An 8,619-nucleotide genomic window follows, 5' to 3' on the forward strand; every position below is an offset into this window, starting at 1 on the left:
AGAGTGTAAAACTGCCACACAATACACACACATACTGTCGGTGCCTCAGCAAGCACCCAACAAGCTCTGATTTATCTTCTGTAGCTAATGGGAGACGGCCGGTGGGACTGAACCATGCAGAGGATGTGCATTAAAACTTCATAAAACACACATGCATATAAAATCATTTAGAGTTTGGGCTTGCATGGCAATATACAGTACACACATATACAAATACACGTACAAACACACACACACAAACACACACAGTCACTCATTCACTCAGTAGGGGGTTGGGTGGATCTGCCAGCTAGCCTGTCTGGCTCTGGCGTTCCGCCAGCGGAACTCCTCTCACATTCCACTGAAAAGGCAGAGCGCGAAATTCAAAATATATATTTTTGAAATATTTAACTTTCACACATTAACAAGTCCAATACAGCAAATGAAAGGTACACATCTTGTGAATCCAGCCAACATGTCCGATTTTTAAAATGTTTTACAGCGAAAACAGCACGTATATTTATGTTAGCTCACCACCAAATACAAAAAAGGACAGACATTTTTCACAGCACAGGTAGCATGCACAAAGCCAACCTAACTAACCAAGAACCAACCAAACTAACGAACAAACAACTTCATCAGATGACAGTCTTATAACATGTTATTCAATAAATCTATGTTTTGTTTGAAAAATGTGCATATTTCAGGTATAAATCATAGTTTACATTGCAGCTACAATCAGAAATTGCACCGAAATCAGCCAGAATAATTACAGTGACCAACGTCAAATACCTAAATACTCATCATAAAACATTTCTGAAAAATACATAGTGTAAATACATAGTGTAAAGCAAATGAAAGACAAGCATCTTGTGAATCCAGCAAATATTTCCGATTTCTTAAGTGTTTTACAGCGAAAACACAATATAGCGTTATATTAGCTTACCACAATAGCCAGAAACACAAGCCATTCCCCAGTAGCAATTCCCCAGTAGCAAAAGTTAGCGATCGTAACAAACCAGCAAAAGATATATAATTTTTGACTAACCTTGATAAGCTTCATCAGATGACAGTCCTATAACATCAGGTTATACATACACTTATGTCTGAAATCAGTGGTTATACATTGTGCTAACGTAGCATCTTTTTCCCACAACGTCCGGATATAGACACTTTTTCTGACACACATATTCTGACCAAATAACTATTCATAAACATAACTAAAAAATACATGTTGTATAGGAAATGATAGATACACTAGTTCTTAACCTGTTGGGGATGGGGGCGCTGTTTAGACTATTTATGCTAATTTGGTAATTTTTGAAACGGCTTCCCACAAAATCCTTGATCGTACAATATGCATATTATTATTATTATTGGATAGAAAACAGTCTATAGTTTCTATAGGAGTTGAAATTTTGTCTCTAAGTGGAACAGAGCCCATTCTACAGCAATTTCCCTGACATGGATTCAGATTTCAGAAATGTTGGCCACTGTTCTGAAGTCAGTTAAAAGGGCACTGATTTTGCTATGACTATACGGACACTTCTTACGTCTTCCCCTGGATGCCTTTACGTGATGACGATTCCAATGGGGTCGATTGCGCGTTCACAGGCCCTACAAATGAAAAAACCCTGAAGCTAGTCATTCTTTTGGAGCTGCGTCATGAGCCTAGAGGACACCGGCGCGCACCTGTTCCAAGCGTTAGTTTAGCCTGTTATTTTTCTCCGGTCATCTTTTCACTCGTTATAGGAGTTAAAAACATCATAAGGTAGTTAATTTAAAGCGTTTTATAGCAATTTATATCCGTTTAGTGCGATTTTGGGACATTTCTTTTTGAAACGATGTGAATAGTTGGGTACGCTTTTCAGTTCATCCCGAACGCAGTTGGCATTTCGACATGGCAAGAGGACAGCTTTCCACCAAAAGACGATTTCTCCCAAGAAAGGATCCTTTGCCCAAGATACTGATGGAAGAACAGCTCAAGGTAGGACATTTTTATTATGATAAATCGTGTTTCTGTCGAAACATTTTAGTGGCTTAGGACGCCATGTTTTATGACGTAGCTTCGCTAGGCGCAAACTGTATTGAAAAGTAAGGATAAATTAAAAAATGTTATTCCGCAATTGTATTAAGAATTAAATTGTCTATCAATCCCTGTCCACCCTATATTTTTTAGTCACGTTTATGAGTATTTATGTATAAGAGTAGATCACTGTCTAAGTGGCGCAAGGACATATTATGACCAGCTGAGTTACATTTCACATTGTCTAACCATGATTTTGGTGGCTAAATATAAACGTTTTCGATCAAACTCTATATGCATTGTGTAATATGATGTTACAGGAGTGTCATCTGAAGAATTCTGAGAAGGTTAGTGAAAAAATTAATATCTTTTGGCGATGTTGACTTTTATCGCTCACTTTGGCTAGAATCAATGCTGGGCTGCTATGTGGTATGTGCTATGCTAATATAACGATTTATTGTGTTTTCGCTGTAAGACACTTAGAAAATCTGAAATATTGTCTGTATTCACAGGATCTGTGTCTTTCGATTCGTGTATGCTGTGTATTTTTACGAAATGTTTGATGATTAGTAAGTAGGTAAACACGTTGCTCTAAGTAGTTTTTCTATTCCATTTGTGACGGTGGGTGCAATTGTAACCTATGCCATCTACCTGAAATATGCACTTTTTTCTAACAAAACCTATCCCATACCATAAATATGTTATCAGACTGTCATCTAATGAGTTTTTTTGTTGGTTAGGGGCTATAAATATCTTAGTTTAGCCGAATTGGTGATGGCTACTGGTGTTGGTGGACAAATAAAAGATGGTGGATTATGCTAATGTGTTTTTAGGTAATAGATGTACATCTTTACATATTGTGTCTTCCCTGTAAAACATTTTAAAAATCGGACATGTTGACTGGATTCACAAGATCTGTGTCTTTCATTAGCTGTATTGGACTTTAATGTGTGAAAGTTAAATATTTAAAAAAAATATATTTTTTGAATTTCGCGGCACTGGTTTTTCAGTGGGGGGGGGGGGGGGGGGGTGCCTTTAGCGCCACGCTGATCCTAGACAGGTTAATGCAATCGCCGTGTTAGAATTCTAAAAATAACTTAATTACGACATCCAGCTTAGGTATAGCGAGAGAGTACCCAAAAGCTGGGCGCAAACGACTAGCACAACATGTTCGACAGATATATGAAATAGCATCATAAAATGGGTCCTACTTTTGCTGATCTTTCATCAGAATGTTGTACAAGGGGTCCTTTGTCTGGAACTATCGTTGTTTGGATTTAGAAAGGCCTTTTTCCCTCTCGATTTAGCAAGCGCACTTGCCAAGTGGCGCGAATCTCTCCATGTCAACAAACGGAAGAGAACGGAACACGGCAAAACTCCCGAAAAAAATGTAATAATCTGATTAAACTAAATTGAAAAAACATACTTTACGATGATATTGTCACATGTATCAAATAAAATCAAGCCGGAGATATTAGTCGTCCATAATGGCAGCTTATCAGAAGGCAAATCCAGGCCCCTGCTCGCGCTCTCCAGAAAACAGGAAACTGGTGACACGTCATGCCAAGAGCTATAATTCGAGCCCAGATCAAGTTACACACTCAATTTCTTCTCTCACTGCTTGTCGACATCTAGTGGAAGACGTATGAAGTGCATCTAAACTAATAAATATCAAGGACTTTAATAGGCAGCCCCTAGAAGAGTGCATCGATTTCAGATTTTCCACTTCCTGTCAGGAAGTTTGCTGCAAAAGCAGTTCTGTTTTACTCACAGATATAATTCAAACGGTTTTAGAAACTAGAGAGTGTTTTCGATCCAATAGTAATAATAATATGCATATTGTACGAGCAAGAATTGAGTACGAGGCCGTTTAAATTTGGCACGATTTTCCCCCAAAGTGAAAACAGCGCCCTCTGTCCTCAACAGGCTAGGACTGTAATCATTCTGTCATGAAATGTATGCAATCATGCAAATATGTTGGCAGGATAACACTATTTTGAACAATGCCTGCTGATGTCTAAAGTTATAAATGTAATTTCAGGAGACCAACATACAGTACATGCGTGAGCTATTATGCTGATGTTTGTATTCAATGAGTGAAAAATACGGGTAGGGTTGTAGAGAATTCGAAGGACCGTGAATGTAATAAGAAACCTTAGGTGCTGGCTTAAGGTCGGTAGAAACCACTACAGAATGTCCGGTCAGAACAAGGATGAGGCGGATGTCCAGGTTAATGGAAGAAGATGTCCACATTTACACACACATCTGACCACTCATGGTTCAGATAAATTACATTCATGTCCGGTCAGAACTGACATTAACTATGGTTCTGAAAGGAAAGAGGAGAAAGAAAACTTAGGCTATAACACTGCTATAATAGGAATGACATGAATGTATATGCTAGCACAGGTAAGTATATAACAGCAAGAGCTATACAGTACAGCAGGCTTAAGGCCTAGTCACATGGCATAGACTAAACAGCCTGTTGGACTTGTACACATGAAACTCACAGACAAATGTGTTCAAATAAACATTACAGTAATGTTGAAATGTATACATTAATATAATTACAATGAGCATGAGTGATATATATATATATAATCCCCAGTTTACAATTGGCTCATTCATCCCCCTCCTCTCCCCTGTAACTATTCCCCAGGTCGTTGCTGCAAATGAGAACGTGTTCTCAGTCAACTTACCTGGTAAAATAACGGTAAAAAAAAAAAAAAAAAATTAAATAATATTTATATATATATATATATATATATATATATATATATATATATATATATATATACACACTGCTCAAAAAAATAAAGGGAACACTTAAACAACACAATGTAACTCCAAGTCAATCAATCAATCAATCAAGTTTATTTTATATAGTCCTTCGTACATCAGCTAATATCTCGAAGTGCTGTACAGAGACCCAGCCTAAAACCCCAAACAGCAAGCAATGCAGGTGTAGAAGCACGGTGGCTAGGAAAAACTCCCTAGAAAAGCCAAAACCTAGGAAGAAACTTAGAGAGGAACCAGGCTATGAGGGGTGGCCAGTCCTCTTCTGGCTGTGCCGGGTGGAGATTATAACAGAACTATGCCAAGATGTTCAAAAATGTTCATAAGTGACAAGCATGGTCAAATAATAATCATGAATAATTTTCAGTTGGCTTTTCATAGCCGATCATTAAGAGTTGAAAAACAACAAGTCTGGGACAGGTGGCGGTTCCATAACCGCAGGCAGAACAGCTGAAACCGGAACAGCAGCAAGGCCAGGCGGACTGGGGACAGCAAGGAGCCACCACGCCCGGCAGTCCCGACGTATGGTCCCAGGGCTCAGGTCCTCCGAGAGAAAGAAAGAGAGAAGGAGAAAATTAGAGAGAGCCAAGATTTTCAAAATGTTCATAAATGAAAAGCATGGTCAAATAATAATCAGGAATAAATCTGTTGGCTTTTCATAGCCAATCATTAAGAGTTGAAAACAGCAGGCCTGGGACAGGTAGGGGTTCCGTAACCGCAGGCAGAACAGTTCTGTGAAATCAAACTGTCCACTTAGGAAACAACACTGATTGACAATCAATTTCAGATCCTGTTGTGCAAATGGAATAGACAAAAGGTGGAAATTATAGGCAATTAGCAAGACACCCCCAAAAAAGGAGTGATTCTGCAGGTGGTGACCACAGACCACTTCTCAGTTCCTATGCTTCCTGGCTGATGTTTTGGTCACTTTTGAATGCTGGCGGTGCTCTCACTCTAGTGGTAGCATGAGACGGAGTCTACAACCCACACAAGTGGCTCAGGTAGTGCAGTTCATCCAGGATGGCGCATCAATGCGAGCTGTGGCAAAAAGGTTTGCTGTGTCTGTCAGCGTAGTGTCCAGAGCATGGAGGCGCTACCAGGAGACAGGCCAGTACATCAGGAGACGTGGAGGAGGCCGTAGGAGGGCAACAACCCAGCAGCAGGACCGCTACCTCCGCCTTTGTGCAAGGAGGTGCACTGCCAGAGCCCTGCAAAATTACCTCCAGCAGGCCACAAATGTGCATGTGTCTGCTCAAACGGTCAGAAACAGACTCCATGAGGGTGGTATGAGGGCCCGACGTCCACAGGTGGGGGTTGTGCTTACAGCCCAACACCGTGCAGGACGTTTGGCATTTGCCAGAGAACACCAAGATTGGCAAATTCGTCACTGGCGCCCTGTGCTCTTCACAGATGAAAGCAGGTTCACACTGAGCACATGAGCACATGTGACAGACTCTGGAGACGCCGTGGAGAACGTTCTGCTGCTTGCAACATCCTCCAGCATGACCGGTTTGGCGATGGGTCAGTCATGGTGTGGGGTGGCATTTCTTTGTGGGGCCGCACAGCCCTCCATGTGCTCGCGAGAGGTAGCCTGACTGCCATTAGGTACCGAGATGAGATCCTCAGACCCCTTGAGAGACCATATGCTGACACATGCACATTTGTGGCCGGCTGGAGGTCATTTTGCAGGGCTCTGGCAGTGCACCTCCTTGCACAAAGGCGGAGGTAGCGGTCCTGCTGCTGGATCATCAAGGACATCAACCACCTGAGCCACGGCCTGTTCAACCCACTGTCATCCTGAAGGCGAGGTCAGTACAGGTGCATCAAAGCTGGGACCGAGAGACTGAAAAACAGTATCTATCTCAAGGCCATCAGACTGTTAAATAGCCATCACTAGCCGGCCTCCACTGCTGCCTTACTGTATGTACATAGACATGGAATCACTGGTCACTTTAATAATGGAACACTGGTCACTTTAATCATGTTTACATACCGTTTGACTCATTTCTATGTATTTACTGTATTCTAGTCAATACCATCCTATTCAACTATTGCTGTATATATACAATTCTATCCTAAATATTCTACAGATATACAAAATATTCTATCCACATACTGTCCATAATGTCTATACATCCCATCACACTCACTCTACCAGCTTCACTTCCACTAATCAGTATGGCCCCCTGTAATGGTACTGTGACTACATTGAATCAAATCTTCCCTATTTTCTTTAAATAATACATTATTTTTGTAAAATAAGCGCCTGGAGTAACATCAATGAATATACTGTATGGGGCCTGGCCAAGGGTTTAAAAATGTATACATCCTCCACTTCAAAGCTCTGCCTTTTTCCTGTGTGGATTCTGATCTGATGTGGTGGGGAGTCAGAGTGCTGCATAACATTTCTCTTCACAAACGACTCATGCATTTTCTTTCTTTTCAAAGTTGAAATGATTAATGTGTTTGTACAGGATGCTAACAAGGAATACATTTGAGGTTTATTTAAAAAATAATAATAATTGTGAACTGGTCTATAGATGTGATTTGATGTGACATTATGGATATTGTGTTTGTAATTGAGCCATGCAATGTAATGGAAGGGGCCCAAGACTAATTTCCTTTTCACCCTGCTACACAATATATATAGTAATAATAATATCCTGAATGGGAGTTTTTGCCTTTTTCCTGTGTGGGATAATCTTCTTTTGCTAAATTAGACCATATGTCACACTCAGCCAGGTCACTCCAGATCCAAGGCAATTTTCAACATTCGTCTAGGTCCCCAGGACGTTGGGAGATGCCTTCAAAATCGGTGACTAAGGGCGACGGTGAGCACTATTACCATCAAGTAGGCTTGCAGCTTACTAGGGCATTGGGGATGGCGGATGGGTGTAAGCCTTAACCGTAGAAATGTGACATTTATACAACCCCTGTGCAAACATCGAATACTGAAGTCAAACCGTGCCTAACCGTGAGATCTTGTTGGTCACGCTACCTTATGCCAGTTTAAAATCACAAACAACCAAGCAACCAACCCAGTGAATCACAACCTTTATAGGTACATTCTCAGATGCCCCACTTTCTCTCTCCTTTCACATAGATTTCCGACCCATATACAGTGAGTTCCAAAAGTATTGGGACAGTGACACAGTTTTTGATGTTTTGGCTCTCTACTCAAGCAGTTTTGAGAAAGTTACAGACGCACAAATATAATTTTCCCCCCAAATGCTAACCTCTCCTGTTATTGTAATGGTGAGAGCAGTGTTGTGTTCGAGAACACCTAATGCTTGACAGATTCAATCGAGACTGAGTCAAGACCAAGACTGAGAGGGGGACAAGGGATCCAAGACCGAGACAAGAAGAATGCGAGTCCTATTCAAGACCACGATTGCCATTTTGTCAAATCACCACTATAATAAGAGTTAAAAATGTCCAGTATTTCTGTGTTCATATTTTAGAACAACGTATGGATTCTTTAGACATTCAGAATAGTGAAAAAATGCAGCTGAGGGAAAATAGACACTCTATAAACGATTACTAACCCAAACACAGTGGGGAGCATTGGGCCTTCTACTCCTTCAGAGAAGGGCTAAGGATTTATAAAATTATAATTATAATTTAATATAATTATAATAACATTATTTTTTCAATGATTTTCTGATGTAATCTCTTCAGTTTGTGTTGGAAAGGAAAGCTAGCTAAGTCAGTCATTGGCTAGGCCATTAGAAGCTACAGTGGATAAATGCATCTGCCATTCAACTGTATTAGGGCAAAATTGTGGAGTGACAGTGGAATCCACCAATCATATTTTGACA

This window comes from Salvelinus fontinalis, chromosome 19 (genome assembly GCF_029448725.1).
Source record: "Salvelinus fontinalis isolate EN_2023a chromosome 19, ASM2944872v1, whole genome shotgun sequence".
Classification (NCBI taxonomy): domain Eukaryota; kingdom Metazoa; phylum Chordata; class Actinopteri; order Salmoniformes; family Salmonidae; genus Salvelinus; species Salvelinus fontinalis.